This window comes from Notamacropus eugenii, chromosome 6, assembly GCF_028372415.1.
Source record: "Notamacropus eugenii isolate mMacEug1 chromosome 6, mMacEug1.pri_v2, whole genome shotgun sequence".
In the NCBI taxonomy this organism is placed as follows: Eukaryota; Metazoa; Chordata; class Mammalia; order Diprotodontia; family Macropodidae; genus Notamacropus; species Notamacropus eugenii.
Window position 1 is genome coordinate 81805661 of NC_092877.1, and position 16228 is coordinate 81821888.

At 37.7% G+C, this 16228-nt stretch overlaps 1 pseudogene; it reads right to left on the reverse strand.

The window, feature by feature from the left end:
* Positions 1-4687: 4687 nt before the first annotated feature.
* LOC140510439 (cellular tumor antigen p53-like) lies at positions 4688-5802 on the reverse strand (annotated as a pseudogene).
* Between the last annotated feature and the right edge of the window lie 10426 nt (positions 5803-16228).

Here is a 16228-nt window from a genome sequence, read left to right on the forward strand (position 1 = left end):
CCTATGAAAAATGCTGGAGAACATAGGTATAAAGGGAACTTTCCATAAAATAATAAGTAGCATCTATCTAAAACTTTCAACAAGCATTACATGCAACAGAGATAAGCTAGATGCATTTCCAGTAAGAACAGGGGTATAACAAGGACATCCATTATCACCGCTATTATTCAATAGGGTACTAGAAATGTTAACTGTAGCAATTAGACAAGATAAAGAAATTGAAGAAATTAGAACAGGCAAAGAAGAAACTAAGTTACTGCTCTTTGCAGATGATATGATGACATACTTAGAGAATCCCAGAGATTCAAAGAAAAAACTACTTGAAATAATAAACAACTTTGGAAAAGTTGCAGGTTACACAATAAACCTGCACAAATCTTCTGCATTCCTATTATTAGTAACAAAGTCCAACAGCAAGAGACAGAAGGAGAAATCCTATTTAAAGCTAGGGTAGACACTTTAAAATATTTGGGAGTTTACCTGCCAAAATAAACTCAGGGACTATAGGAACACAATTACAAGACACTTTGCACAAATAAAGTCAGACCTAAGTAAGTGGAAAAACATTAGTTGCATGTGGTTAGGCTGAGCCAATATACATAAAAAAATGACAATTCTACCTAAATTAATTTGCTTAATTAGTGCCATACAAATTAAACTATTAGATTATTCTTTTCTAGAGTTGGATGAAATAATATCAAAATTCATCAGAAGAACAAAAGGTCCAGAATATCAAAGGGACTAATGAAAATAAATGCTAGGGAACGTGGCCTAGCGCCACCAGGTCTCAAATTGTATTATAAAGTAGCAGTTATCAAAAACACTTGGTACTGGGTAAGAAACAGAAGGGTAGGCAAGTGGAATATGCTAGCTACTCAAGACACAGAGGCAATGAATATGGCAACCTTCTGTTTGATAAACCAAAAGATTCCAGCTACTGGGATTAGAACTCACTGTTCAACAAAAATTGCTGGGAAAACTGGATAATGGTGTGGTGGAAACTAGGCATAGATCAATGCCTGACACCATACACAAGAATGAAGTCCAAATGGGAAGACAATCTAGGTATAAAGATTGATACCATGGACAATCTGGAGGAGCAAGGAATTGAGCATTTATCAGATCTATGGAGAAGGGAAGAATTTTTGACTAAAGAAGAGATAGAAAGCATTATGAAATGCAAGATGGATAATTTTGCTTACATTAAACTGAAAGTTTTGCACAACCAAACCCAATGCAACCAAAATTCAGAGGGATGTAGTGTATTGGGAAAGAATTTTTACAGCTAACATTGGGAATAAAGACCACATTTTTAGAATAGATAGAGAACTGAGTCAAATGTACAAGAATACAAGTCATTCCCCATTTGAGAAATGGAGTCAAATGATATGAACAGGCATTTTCAGAGGAAGAAGTTAAAGATATCTATAATCATATGAAAAAATTCTCTAAATCATTTTTGATTAGAGAGATGCAAATCAAAACAACTCTGAGGTATCACATCATACCTATCAGATTGGCAAATAGGAAGATGATAAATGTTGGGAGAGTTGAAACACTCATACATTGTTGGTGGAGCTGTGAGCTGATCCAACCATTCTGGAGAGCAATTTGGAATTATGCCCTAAGGGCTACAAAAATGTGCATACTCTTTGACTCAGCAATATTCCTTCTAGGACTGTATCCCCAAGAGATCATAAAAATAGGAAAGGATCCCACATGTACAAAAATATTTATAGTCACATTCTGTAGTAGCCAAAAACTGGAAATCGAGGGCATGCCCATCAGTTGGGGAATGGCTGAATAAATTATGTTATATGAATATAATGGAATACTATTGTGATTTAAGAAATGATGAACAGGAAGAATTCAAAGAGGCCTGGAAAAAACTTATATGATTTGATGCTGAGTGAAAGCAGAACCAGGAGAACTTTGTTCACAGTAACGACCACAGTGTGTGAGTTTTTTCTGATAGACTTGGCACTTCAGAGCAATGCAAGGACTTAAAAAAAAATTCGCAATTGTCTTCTAAGGAAAAATGCCTTCCACATCCAGAGAAAGAACTATGGAAGTCAATCAAAGAACGTAGCAGATCATTTTTTTGTGTGTGTATTACATTTTGGTTTCTCCCATTCATTTTAATTCTTCTACACACCATGACTCTAGTGAAAATGTATTTAATAGGTATGTATGTGCAGATCCTACATAGAATTATGTGTCATCTAGGGAAGGGAGGGGGGAGTCGTGGGGTAGATTAGGTAAAAAAAAGTCTAAGTTATATAGTAGTGTTTGTAGAACACTAAAAATAAATAAAATGAATATAATAAAAAAAATTAGTCCAGATACAGTGGTATTATTGATAACACTTTCTGAATCCTTCCCTTCTCTCAGAGGGATGACTTTGTCAGAAGTCATTGCAACTTTGGCAGTCAATGACCATGAATCCCTCACAAATAACAACACCACATCATGAAATATACCATCCTGCAAACTGGATCCCACGTAGGAAATGCTCAGTATGGTTGACAAGACACAAAGTCTACAGATGATGGCAGGCATTATGGGAATAATTTAGCCATACCACAATGCTCCCTGCTGTTGACATTACTTTTGCCTATATCTGCCACTGCTTTTTCCTGTCTCCTACTCACTGTACAATATTTGGGCAATATGTATATGCATATATGCATAGAGTTCTGATAGAAATAGTCTGGCAATAAGTCTCTATTCAGCTAGTGTTCTCTTATATTTACTTCTATAGACTACCAAATAAGAGGGCAAATCAACTTCTTTTTTGTAACAATATAAAAGCATTCAGAATAAGTTCATCTCCTGTAAGTTTACTGAATGCATCATTAAGACTTCTCTAGGGGTAAAGATGTTGATAGTGACTAGATGTATGCCATCTTGTCCTGATATGATTTTCATTCTTTTTGCTAGGTCACTATATCACATATTTTTGTTTCCATTCTAGGTAGCTTAGAGATCACATTTATTTGGAATGAGGACATCTATTAAAATTCTGTTGCTCAATTTTGAAAACTCAATGTTTTATGTGGGTGATTGTGGGTAAAAGTTAAATCCAGCACTAGTTAATTTGCTGAATCATTGAGAAAATGTTGAAGTATATATTTGTTGTGTGGTGATCCATTCATTTACGAAGGATAGCTGGCTACTAATTTATAATTAAAGTCACAAGATCACAACCTGCTAAGCATTTGGTGCATGCTACACTTTTACTGACAGTGATTTTGTGCAGTTTTTGCCATTGCCTTGCACAATCTGAAAGGATCAATAAGTCTGAGTTCCTTAATGAAAATCTTATTGTTACTTATTGTTATTGTACAACAACATGGATCTAAATAGCCATTACTTTTGGTAAATTTCTAACCCATTTATCATGGGCTACAAAATACCTATCAATAATATTTTTTCTCTTTGACAAATAACTTAATATTTTTTTAGCCAGTATTAACTCTTTATTTGAAAATAAATTCCATAAAAATAGCAAAAAAGGTAAAAAATAAAGGGGGAGAAAAGGAGAAAGGACACATCTCTGGGGGGTTAAGAAAGTTTGCCTCATGTGTTCCTGAGAGTCTGGGGCTAGAGCTGTGATTCTTGACCATTTTTGTCAAAACCCTTTGGAAGTCTGGCGAAGCATGGCTCCCTTCTCAAAATGTTTGTTACCTACATTCATCATGAAAGGAAATGCTAAATAGAGGTGAGTGAAAATAAAACTTCAGAGTCTAGTTAGTCTAGAGAGGACAAAACATTTTGGTAGAAGCACATGCCAATGGGCATTTCAGAGACTAAATCCTGGGGATGGGACAGCTCATTATATCGCAGATGTCAACCCATCAACAACTATTTGTGACTATCCACTTTCCTGACATCCTTCTGTTACCCTCCCCCACCTTACCAGGAACACATACCTAAGTGAATACACTTTCCAAAATGACAGAAACACTTCTAATAGTTTCAAGAAACCACCATGGCTCTAAGCAAAATCTCTAGTCTAGAAAGACAGTATGGCAGAATGGAAGCATCACTTTGTATTTCTGGGTTTAAATCCCATTTCTCACTGTGAGAAATTAAGTTGTTCTGTGGGTCTTAGTTTCCTCATGTAGTGGCCTCTGAGGTCCCTTCCCTCTGTTCTAAGCCTATGATTCCAGTGCTCCTAATATTTTTATTCGGAACAGTCTGCTCAGAGAGCACTACCCTCTCTTTTAGAGAGACATTAATGTGATGGAAGGCAGCTAGGTGGCTCAGCGGTTATAAAGTGATACCTATTATCAGGAAGACCTGAGTGGACCTCAGGAGCTGTGTGACCAAGTCATTTAACTTCTGTTTACCTTAATCCACTGGAGAAGGAAATGGCAAAGCACTCCAGTATCTTTGCCAACAACCCCATGGAAATTACTAGAGGGCTATGGTCCACAGGGTCGTGAAGAGGTGGACGAATGAACATCAAGTGAGAGAGCATGGCCTAGTAAGCAAAGGTCCCACTCTCCCTTATCTTATTATCTGTTTTAGCAAAGAACACAGTAATATTGTTTGAGACTTAGACATTCAAGGTAGAAGAAGGGGAAGGGTTAAAGAATGGGAATCTCGTAAAGGAGAGACTTTAGAGGAAAGGTTGCATATGGGAAATAAAAAACAGAGGGTCCTGGGGTGGGGATGGTTATGTTCAGTCAGAGTCAGAAACTTCACTTTTCATCAAAAGTCTTTTGCCTTGACAGGGGGTAGAATCTCCTTTCTTGGACTTCAATTGGCTGTGGTAGTGACAGTTTCCCTCAGGTTCTTTCCCACTGTGAGCATCTTTCAGTTCCAAGTATTTCCTGGAGCAATTCACAGAGGTGACGACCTCGAATCTGGAGGGTGAAATATTCTCCATTCACTAGCTTCTTCTTAGCCTTGGGGGTGCTACTAGGAGTGGTGGGCAATGCAGGCTTATTGTTCTCAGAGGCTGGCTGTGGGTTGTGACCTCACTTCTTGAGGAAATTTTCCTTCTTAGTCTGCCCATCTCTTCCAGGACAGGCACATACATGTACTTCAAAACTTCCCCAGCCAAGGAGCTGACCACTGGAGTCTTCCAGGGTTATGATGGTGAGGATTGGGCGACGGTTCATGCCCCCCATGCAAGAACTGTTGCACACATAATTGTAATTAATTGTACTTCAATCACCACCGACCCTCTTATGGAATAGATGCACTCTGTCGCATGGTGGTGGCATCATTGAGGTATTCAGCCTGTAGACTTCCTTCCACCCAGATCAGGTACTGTGGGGATGCCAGGGCATCTATGTGGTCAGTGCATTGTTCATGGTGGGGATAGCACTTAACCACCCTGGTCGTGTGTTCTGACTTCTTATAAATTGCCAAAGCGTGAACTCAGACACCAGCAGGTGGTGATGAGGTGACCCAGAGCTGGACAGGGCAGGCCTTGGCCAGTTGGCAAAATAGCTTGTTCAGCTCAGGGGAGTATGTGCAGGTGACAGACTTGTGTATTCCAGATTATAGAAAACCAAGCCTAAAGCCATAATCCCCAGGATAGTCCTTTCGAGATGGAACAGTAGATGATGTTGGCAGGCTAACTGGGGATACAGGCACCTGAACACTAAGACTTTCTTCCTCATTTCTCAGCCATGTCCCGTTGTCTGGTGGGGCAAAGTATTTATCATCTATATTCGATAAATCATCTGGCAAATTGTTCCATTGTAAGTTCCATACGTCTAAGAAGATTTCCTGGCTCAGTAAGGGCTCCAGATCTGACACTGATTCCTCCATGGCAGACCTCAGGAAAGCAGTTTTGTGTTTGGCAGGATGGTGAGGGAATGGGGAGGGAGTCCACCAGCCTGTGCACACACCACTGGAAAACCCCAATCCCAACAGCCTCCCAAATAACTTAATGTTTGCAAATTGGGCTGCAGTTCAGTAATACTATACAGGTTTTTGTTTAGAATGCTTTCCAATTTTACAGCTCTGCAAGTTTATATTAAGACTGGCTTTGTATGAGCATTAATTGCTTTAAACATGTTTCACCAATTGAGTTCTGATTTGTCTCTTGACATACTCAGTCACGGCTTTCTCCTTTATGACGTTTTGCTCAGTGCATCTTGTCCTGAGAAGAAAAAAAAATACTTTTACAAGTATTACACTCAATTTTCTGTTTAACTTCTATATTCAAACTCAAAGATTTCAGTTTCTATTTTTCTTGTTCTATATTAAGAATATATGACATGAAATGTTGATTTCATTGAATAAGAGAAGATATTTCATATTTGTTGTCCAGTGGAAACACATAACATAATGTCCTCCATGTATAACGCAAGATTAACATGACACTTCTGTGTGAATCATTCTTTGACTTGGAAGACATACTGGGTTCAATATAAGGGAAGTGATGATAATAGTTTTAAACCTTGATAGGACCAAAGAGTTTTAAACTCTTTCTCTGGAAAGCTTCCTTTTATAGTAACAGATCTTAACATTACTGTCTTAATGGCATATGCACATTTTTTTTCAGCGATGACATCAAATATTCTAATAATCTCTCTATATAATTCAGTCTACTATAAATGGTTCCAATAAATGAATACACCATGTGTGTCAAGCCATGCCACAGGCAATGAGATACTCAGTTATGCAATATAAACAGTATGGGACCGTTGAATGTTTTCTTTTTTTTTTTTTAAATAACATAGTTGATAGATTTCTCTTTGAAAGTTCCAGACCATTTTTGGCAAACTATTTTTGAACCTCAGGCAATATATTGTTTTTTTTAAAATGTGTATACATATATAGTGCATGCATATATATATGTGATAAACATGTAAGTTGTGAATGTATTATATTAATTACAAAACACATTTAATTAGCCTAGAGTTGGTAGAGGCATTGACGTCACCATATTTTGGTAGCAGATATGAAAGAAATGCTGTTAACGACAGAGGTATCATGCTTCAAGGGAGTTAGTAAAGTTGCTGGCAATTTATATGTACCTATGCAGTATTTGAGGCATATATGTGGCCTGAGTGCTGGATATAGAGTCAGAAAGACTTGAGTTTGAATCCTCCTTCAGACAATAACAAGTTCTGTGACCCTGGGAAAGTCCCTTAATCTCTTTCAACATGTTTACTTACCTATAAAATGGGAATAACGGTATTAGCTACACCACAGAGTCATTGTGAGAATCAAATGAGATAACATGTCAATCATTTTGCAAACCATAAAACACTATATAAGTGATATTGCTATTATTATAGACCTTGTAAATTTCATTGCTTTCTAGTTTTTCAGAGAATCAAACATTTTATCACCTCTATTGGTAGAACTGTTTCATCATTCATTTCATTATTAGTGCTCAAGCTTTCTTTTTCCCATTTGATAAAATTTTTCATGCCTCTTGTATTGGACTTCTTATTAGGATCAGGAATCTACTGCATTTTTTCTTCTAGGTTATTCTCACTCCTTTATATTCTCTGCCTTGATAGTTGAGTTTTTGACCGATATTGACTTTTTCTTGTTGTTGCTCTTTGTTCTTCTATGGTTCCATATATATCCTTAAACTTTTACTTTTAGTTTCAATTGATGACTAAGAGAACGTAGAATTTCTTATATACTTTTAAAAATTCCATTCCAAATCTGTATTTTGTTGTCATTTTTTGGTGACAGTGTTCAGATTTTTTTTAATTGTGTATGTTAGCTAGATATTTCTGTAATCTTTCAGTGTCTGTTTGCAGGTCTTCAATTGTTCCCAGAAATGATGTATTTTATATTATATTTGTGGCCTGTCCTTAGGATTGACCCTTGATAGCTCTACCTTTCTTCTTCCTATTGAAATAACTGCCAATCTTATGTTCAGGAACTAAAATATTCTTAGACTGTGAAATATTACGAGAGAATAGGCTTATTTATCATGTAACCAAACCAGTTTCTCTATATAGGTTGCATTTGTATTTGTTTTTTCAAATCAATGAAAGATTTTTTTTTCAAAAGTACAGTCAAAGTATTCATATTGTTGTTGTGGAGCCATTGAAGTCTATCCAACTCTTCATGATCCAGTTTGGGGTCATGTCTTCATATCTCCCCTTTAAAACAATTTAATGTATTAGCATTGTTTTTGCTCTGATCCATTTCATTGTGAGATTTTCTGGAGTTTCTCTTATATGATACTTTTAATGACCTAAAGTTATTCATATTTTCCTTCTTCAAATTTTATGAGTTCCACAATTTCTGCTGTTTTCTCTAATCTGAATTTAGAGATGAAGTTATGTCTTGTGATTCTCCTGCATTCGTCTATAATATGCTGTTAAGTGAAATGTAGTTGAGGATACCATTAACAAAATACAGTGTCATTCTCTTCCCTAAAAATGGTTACATCCATCTTCAGTTTTTGTCATGATATGATGCTGACATATCATGAAGGAATTCTTACCTTCAGTCCATTTCAGAGCAATCCTCGTTTTTCTTAGTTCATTGCTTAGTGGCATTTTCTAAAAGCTTTCATAGCATGGCGGGTATTAGTATTTATGATTTCTTCCATTGTACCTTGACTTCTTGTGGACCCATAAATCAAGAAGGTGTTTCACTTGCAGTAAGGTCCTCACATCAAACTGATCATCATGGCAGTTTAGAATGTCATCAACTTACAGCCCTGCTTCATCAATTTTTCTTTTTACTTCCAAAAGTATTTGTGAATGTGGTTGTATACTAATCAGTGGCACTGCCAGAGTCCAATTTGTAGTGTTGGAAGATCCCTACCAGGTCTTCACAGCTACAATAGTGGTCTCAGGGCACACAAAATCTATTCCAAGTATCATTGTTGTTTACAATTCCATTTGTGGCTAGTGTCAAACCATACCTACCCCACAGTTCAGACAATGGGTGAGATTTCAAGGGCATTAGAATTTTAGATCTGATTGCTATTATTTTTGTCATTGGATATGATGGTTAATGTTACTATTCAACAAGAAATCTTTTTTATTTTATGAACTTCTGTGCTTTAATTGATTTTTAAAAGAGCTGGAGGTTGGGGGCGGAGCCAAGATGGCGGAGTGAAAGCAACGACTCACCTAAGCTCCTGGAAAAACTCCTTTGGATATTTCTGGGGGGAGAGTCTGACCAGACTTTGGAGGTGTAGAATCCAGTGGGAGACGGACTTTGACAGATTCGGAGCCCAGGCTGGACTGGAAGGTCCACGGGAGGGATCTGTTCCGCGGGGGTAAGAGCCCGGCGCACAGCGCAGCGCGGTCTGCGCGGCAGGGCGGAGGCGACCCGAGGGGCCCGAGAGTGGCGGGCGAGACCAGCGGAGCAGGAGATAAGCCAGGCCGAGCCAACGATATCAGCGCAACAGCCTTTGAAATCTTCAGCCTAAAGACGGGACTTCAGTGGGTCACTACTTGAACATCCAGAAGCTGGGATGCCGGAGTGATCAGTAAGTGCTCTCCCCTCCCCCCCCGATGACCGTGAGGGAACCATAAAATTCTTCCCCAGATTGATCCTGGATCAGTGGGAGCAGCAGAAAGGGGCGAGTGGTCTCGTAACACCAGAGGCTGGAGAGGTGGCAAAGGGGGATTCTTCCTACCGGGGTGGAGGCTATCTGGAGGGACAGACGACCCAGGGCAGAGAAAAATTCGCACTGAGACCCAAGCAAGCCTCAGCCCGGGAGACGAGCCCCAGGAGGAGCGGGAACACGCATTAGCCTCTAGGCGTGCCACAGCCCTCCAGGGGAAAAGGGAAGACAATAGGGAAGCTGGGATCACCATCCCCCCCCGGACCTTGCCTTTGCCTCAGGCCAGCTGAGGAGATAGCCTGAGACCAGACCACACCTCCCACACACCTATCAAGCTAAACCCAGGGTTGATCTGGGAAACAACAACAACAACAACAAAAAAAAAGCCTGCTTTTAGCCTAGACAAACATCAACTCAACTTAAAAGATCTGTATCTTCTGACTGGAAGAACCAAAAGCTACAACACTCAGCCAACATCATGAATCGGAAAAAGCAGACGGAAAGTGAAAAAACCATAGAATCTTTCTATGGGGATAAGGACCAAAACACAAACACCAAAGAGGTCAGAGCTGAGACTGTACTTCCATCTGAAACCTCAGATGGGACTATGAATTTCTCGCAAGCACAACTAGATTACCTGGAACGTCTGAAGAAGGATATAAAAGAAAAACTGGCCAATGATTTTAAAATCATAAAAAAAGAATTCACTGATGAGAACATCAATCTGAAAAAGAAAATTGAAGAAATGGAAAAGGAAGTTCAAAAATTAACTGGAGAGAATAATTCCCTAAAAGGAAGAGTTAATCAAACGGAAAAGGAAACTCAAAACCTAATAGGGAAAATTGATCAGATGGAAAAGGAAACCCAAAACCTAACTGGGAAAATTGGTCGAATGGAAAAAGAAGTACAAAAATTAAATGGAGAAAATAGCTCCTTAAAGGGAAAAATTGGCCAGATGGAAAAGGAGATGCGAAAGCTAACTGAAGAAAACAATACGATCAAGATTAGAATTGGGCAAGTAGAAACTAATGACTCAATGAGGCAACAAGAGTCAGTCAAACAAAATCTAAAGAATGAAAAGATGGAAGAAAATCTAAAATATTTAATTGGAAAAACAACTGACCTGGAAAATAGATCCAGGAGAGAAAATCTAAGAATTATTGGCCTGCCAGAAACCCATGATGAAGAAAAGAGTCTGGACAATATCTTCCAGGAAATCATCAAGGAAAACTGCCCAGAAGTACTAGACTCAGAGGGCAAAATAGTCATCGAAAGAATCCACCGTTCCCCTCCCGAAAGGGATCCCAAACTCAAAACCCCAAGAAATATAGTTGCCAAATTCCAGAGCTATCAAGTGAAGGAGAAAATACTACAAGCAGCCAGAAAGAAACAATTTAAATATCAAGGTCACACAGTCAGGATCACACAGGACCTTGCAGCTTCTACATTAAAAGATCGAAAGAATTGGAACCCAATATTCCGTAAGGCAAAGGAGTTGGGACTCCAACCGAGGATCAACTACCCAGCAAAGTTCAGCATAACATTTCAGGCAAGGAGAAAGTCATTCAACGAAATAAGGGATTTCCAGAGCTTCCTGACCAAAACACCAGAACTCAATAGACAATTTGATCTTCAAATGCAGGTCTCCAGAGAATCATAAAAAGGTAAACAGAGGGGAAAAAACAAAAACAAAAACTTGCAACTCAATTAGGGCAATCTGTTTACCTCCCTGTAAGGGAAGATGCTACCTGTTAATCTTGAGAACTGTGCAGCTATTATGATAAAAGGGATATATGTAGAGGGAACGGGCATAAAGTAAATGATGTCATGGCAAAAATATGATTTAAGTATGAGAAGGGAATGTAATAGGAGGTGTGGAAAGGGGGAAGCAGAAAATGGCAAATTATATCACAGGAAGAAGTAAAAAACCATAGTAGAGGGAAGGAGGGGAGGGAGATGAGCATTGTTTGAGAAGTACTCTCATCTGATTTGTTCAAAGGAGGGAACAATAACCTTAAGCAGATAATCCTAACTAGCTCTATAGGTAGTAGGAGGGGAAGGGGGAAGAAAGGGGAGGGTGGCTAAAAGGGAGGAAAGAAGCAATAAGAGTAAAGGGGACTAAAAGGGAGGGGGGCTAAAAGAAGGAGGGGAAGGCTGCAGGAGGAGGGGGAGAAAAGTGAATACTATTGAGGAGGGGAAGGGAGACGGGAGAGTTAAAAGCACAAATGGTGGGAAAGAGGGTGGAGGGAAATACACAGATTGTAATCATAACTGTGAATGTGAATGGGATGAACTCTCCCATAAAATGGAGACGGATAGCAGAATGGATTAAAAGCCATAATCCAACAATATGCTGCTTACAAGAAACATATTTGAAACGGGGGGATACACATAGGATAAAGGTCAAAGGATGGAGCAGAATATATTGTGCTTCAGCTCATGTAAGAAAGGCAGGAGTAGCAATCCTAATCTCAGACAAAGCAAAAGCAGAAATAGATCTAATCAAAAGGGATAAGGATGGAAACTATATCCTACTAAAAGGCACCATAGACAATGAAGCAATATCATTACTAAACATGTATGCTCCAAGTGGTATAGCATCCAGATTCTTAGAGGAGAGGTTGGGGGAGTTGAAGGAAGAAATTGATAGCAAAACTATACTAGTGGGGGACCTCAACCTCCCCCTCTCTGAACTAGATAAATCCAACCTTAAAATAAACAAGAAAGAGGTTAAGGAGGTAAATAAAACTCTGGATAAGGTAGATATGATAGATCTTTGGAGAAAATTAAATGGGAATAGAAAGGAATATACCTTTTTCTCAGCGGTACATGGAACATTTACAAAAATTGACCATGTACTAGGACATAAAAATCTCACAATCCAGTGCAGAAAGGTAGAGATAATCGATGCATCCTTTTCAGATCATAATGCATTAAAAATTACATGTAATAAAAGGCCATGGAAAGAGAAACCAAAAATCAATTGGAAACTAAATAATCTAATTCTAAAGAAGGATTGGGTTAAAGAAGAAATCATAGAAACAATCAACAACTTCATTCAAGAGAATGACAATAGTGAGACAACGTACCAAAACTTATGGGACACTGCAAAAGCAGTTATTAGGGGAAGTTTTATATCTCTGAATGCTTACATAAATAAAATAGAGAAAGAGGAGATCAATGACTTAGGCTTGCAGTTGAAAAAGCTAGAAAAAGAACAAATTGAAAATCCCCAAGTAAATACCAAATTAGAAATACTGAAAACCAAAGGAGAGATTAATAAAATTGAAATAAAGAAAACTATTGAATTAATAAATAAAACCAATAGTTGGTTTTATGAAAAAAACTAATAAAATTGATAAACCTTTGGTTAATCTGATCAAAAAAAAGAAAGAAGAAAACCAAATTACTAACATTAAAAATGAAAGGGGTGAACTCACCTCCAATGAGGAGGAAACTAAAACAATAATTAGAAACTACTTTGCCCAACTTTATGCCCACAAATTCGATAATCTAAACGAGATGGATGAATATTTTAAAAAATACAAATTGCCCAGATTAACAGAAGAGGAAGTTGAATACTTAAACAACCCCATCTCAGAAAAAGAAATTGAACAAGCCATCAATGAACTCCCTAGGAAAAAATCTCCAGGGCCAGATGGATTCACAAGTGAATTCTATCAAACATTTAAAGAACAGTTAATTCCAATACTACATACACTATTCTTGAAAATTGGGGAAGAAGGAGTCCTCCCAAATTCTTTCTATGATACAAATATGGTTTTGATACCCAAACCAGGAAGAGACAAAACAGAGAAAGAAAATTATAGACCAATTTCCCTAATGAATATAGATGCAAAAATTTTAAATAAGATTTTAGCAAAACGAATACAGCATCTAATCACGAGATTAATACATTATGATCAGGTAGGATTCATACCAGGACTACAGGGCTGGTTCAATATTAGGAAAACTATTAGCATTATCGACCACATCAACAACAAAGCTAACAAAAACCACATGATTATCTCAATAGATGCAGAAAAAGCTTTTGACAAAATACAACATCCATTCCTACTAAAAACATTGGAGAACGTAGGAATAAAGGGAACTTTCCATAAAATAATAAGCAGTATCTATCTAAAACCTTCAGCAAGCATTATATGCAATGGGGATAAGCTAGATGCATTCCCAATAAGATCAGGGGTGAAACAAGGTTGTCCATTATCACCACTATTATTCAATATGGTACTAGAAATGTTAGCTGTAGCAATTAGACAAGATAAAGATATTCAAGGAATTAGAATAGCCAAAGAAGAAACTAAGTTATCACTCTTTGCAGATGATATGATGATTTACCTAGAGAATCCCAGAGATTCAAGTAAAAAATTACTTGAATTAATAAACAACTTTGGCAAAGTTGCAGGGTACAAAATAAACCCACACAAATCCTCTGCATTCCTATATATTAGCAACAAAGTTCAACAGCAAGAGATAGAAAGAGAAATCCCATTTAAAGTTAGGGTAGACAGTATAAAATACTTAGGAGTCTACCTGCCAAAACAAACCCAGGGACTATATGAACACAATTACAAGACACTTTTTGCACAAATAAAGTCAGATTTAAGTAAGTGGAAAAACATTAGTTGCTCATGGGTAGGCCGTGCTAATATAACAAAAATGACAATTCTACCCAAATTAATATACTTATTTAGTGCCATACCAATTAAACTATCAGACAATTACTTTCTAGAGCTGGATAAAATAATATCAAAATTCATTTGGAAAAACAAAAGGTCCAGAATATCAAAGGGACTAATGAAAAGAAATGCTTGGGAAGGTGGCCTAGCGCTACCAGACCTTAAACTGTACTATAAAGCAGCAATTATCAAAACCACTTGGTATTGGCTAAGAAACAGAGAGGTAGACAAGTGGAATAGACTTGGCACTCAAGATGCAGTAGGCAAGGAATATAGCAACCTTCTGTTTGATAAACCCAAGGACCCCAGCTTCTGGGATAAGAACTCATTGTTTGACAAAAATTGCTGGGAAAACTGGATAACAGTGTGGCGGAAATTAGGCATAGACCCATACCTGACACCGTACACAAGAATAAAGTCCAAATGGGTACATGATTTAGGTATAAAGATTGATACCATGAATAAACTGGAGAAGCAAGGAATAGTGTATTTATCAGATCTATGGAGAAGGGAAGAATTCTTTACTAAAGAAGAGATAGAATGCATTATGAAATGCAAAATGGATAACTTTGAGTACATTAAACTGAGAAGTTTTTGCACAACCAAACCCAATGCAACCAAAATCCGGAGGGATGTAGTAAATTGGGAAAAAATTTTTACAGCTAAGCTCGGGGATAAAGGCCTCATTTCTAGAATATATAGAGAACTGACCCAAATGTATAATCATACAAGTCATTCCCCAATTGATAAATGGTCAAAGGATATGAACAGGCAATTTTCAGAGGAAGAAATTAAAGCTATCTATAATCATATGAAAAAATGCTCTAAATCACTATTGGTTAGAGAGATGCAAATCAAAACAACTCTGAGGTACCACATCACACCTATAAGATTGGCAAACATGACAGAACAAGAAAATGATAAATGCTGGAGAGGATGTGGGAGAGTTGGAACACTAATTCATTGTTGGTGGAGCTGTGAGCGCATCCAACCATTCTGGAGAGCAATTTGGAACTATGCCCAAAGGGCTACAAAAATGTGCATACCCTTTGACCCAGCAATATCGCTACTAGGACTATATCCCCAAGAGAGCATAAAAATGGGAAAGGGTCCCACATGTACAAAAATATTTATAGCAGCACTCTATGTAGTTGCCAAAAACTGGAAGTCAAGGGGATGTCCATCAATTGGGGAATGGCTGAATAAATTATGGTATATGAATGTAATGGAGTACTATTGTGCCATAAGAAATGATGAACAAGAAGACTTCAGAGAGGCCTGGAAGGACTTATATGACCTGATGCTGAGTGAAAGGAGCAGAACCAGGAGAACTTTATGCACAGCAACAACCACAGTGTGTGAGAGTTTTTTCTGGTAGACTTAGATTTTTGTAATAACACAAGAACTTCTGAAAAAAAAAAAAATCCCAATGGTGGACCTCAAGGCAAAAAGCCTTCCACACTCAGAGAGAGAAATATGGAAGTCACTCACATAATGTAGCAGATCATGTTTGTGTATGTGTATCTGTTTGTGTATCATGTTCTGATTTGTTATACGGATTCTTTCATTTATCTTAGTCTGACTACATAGCATGACGATAGTGAAAATATACTCAATAGGAAAGTTTATGTAGAATCTATACAGAATTGTATGCAGTCGTGGGGAGGGAGGGAGGTAGTGGGGGGTGGGTGGGGAGGGATAAAATCGCAATTGTATGGCAGTGATTGTTAAACATTAAAAAAAATAAAAAAATTAATAAAAAAATAAATAAATAAATAAATAAATAATTAAAAAAAAAAAAAGAGCTGGAGGTTGAAGAGGGGTCATATGAAATAAGAAAGAAGGAGGTGTCTACAGAGAGTACTGGAAATCCTATTGGGAGAGGATATAGGTCTTCTTAATTAGATAAAAGCACTGTCCTCAAATTTTTCAGTAACCTGGAAAGTCAGAGCTCTCGGTTTGAAGTTCAAGGACAAATAGAAATGCATTACAGAACACCAGGCTGCCTATAATC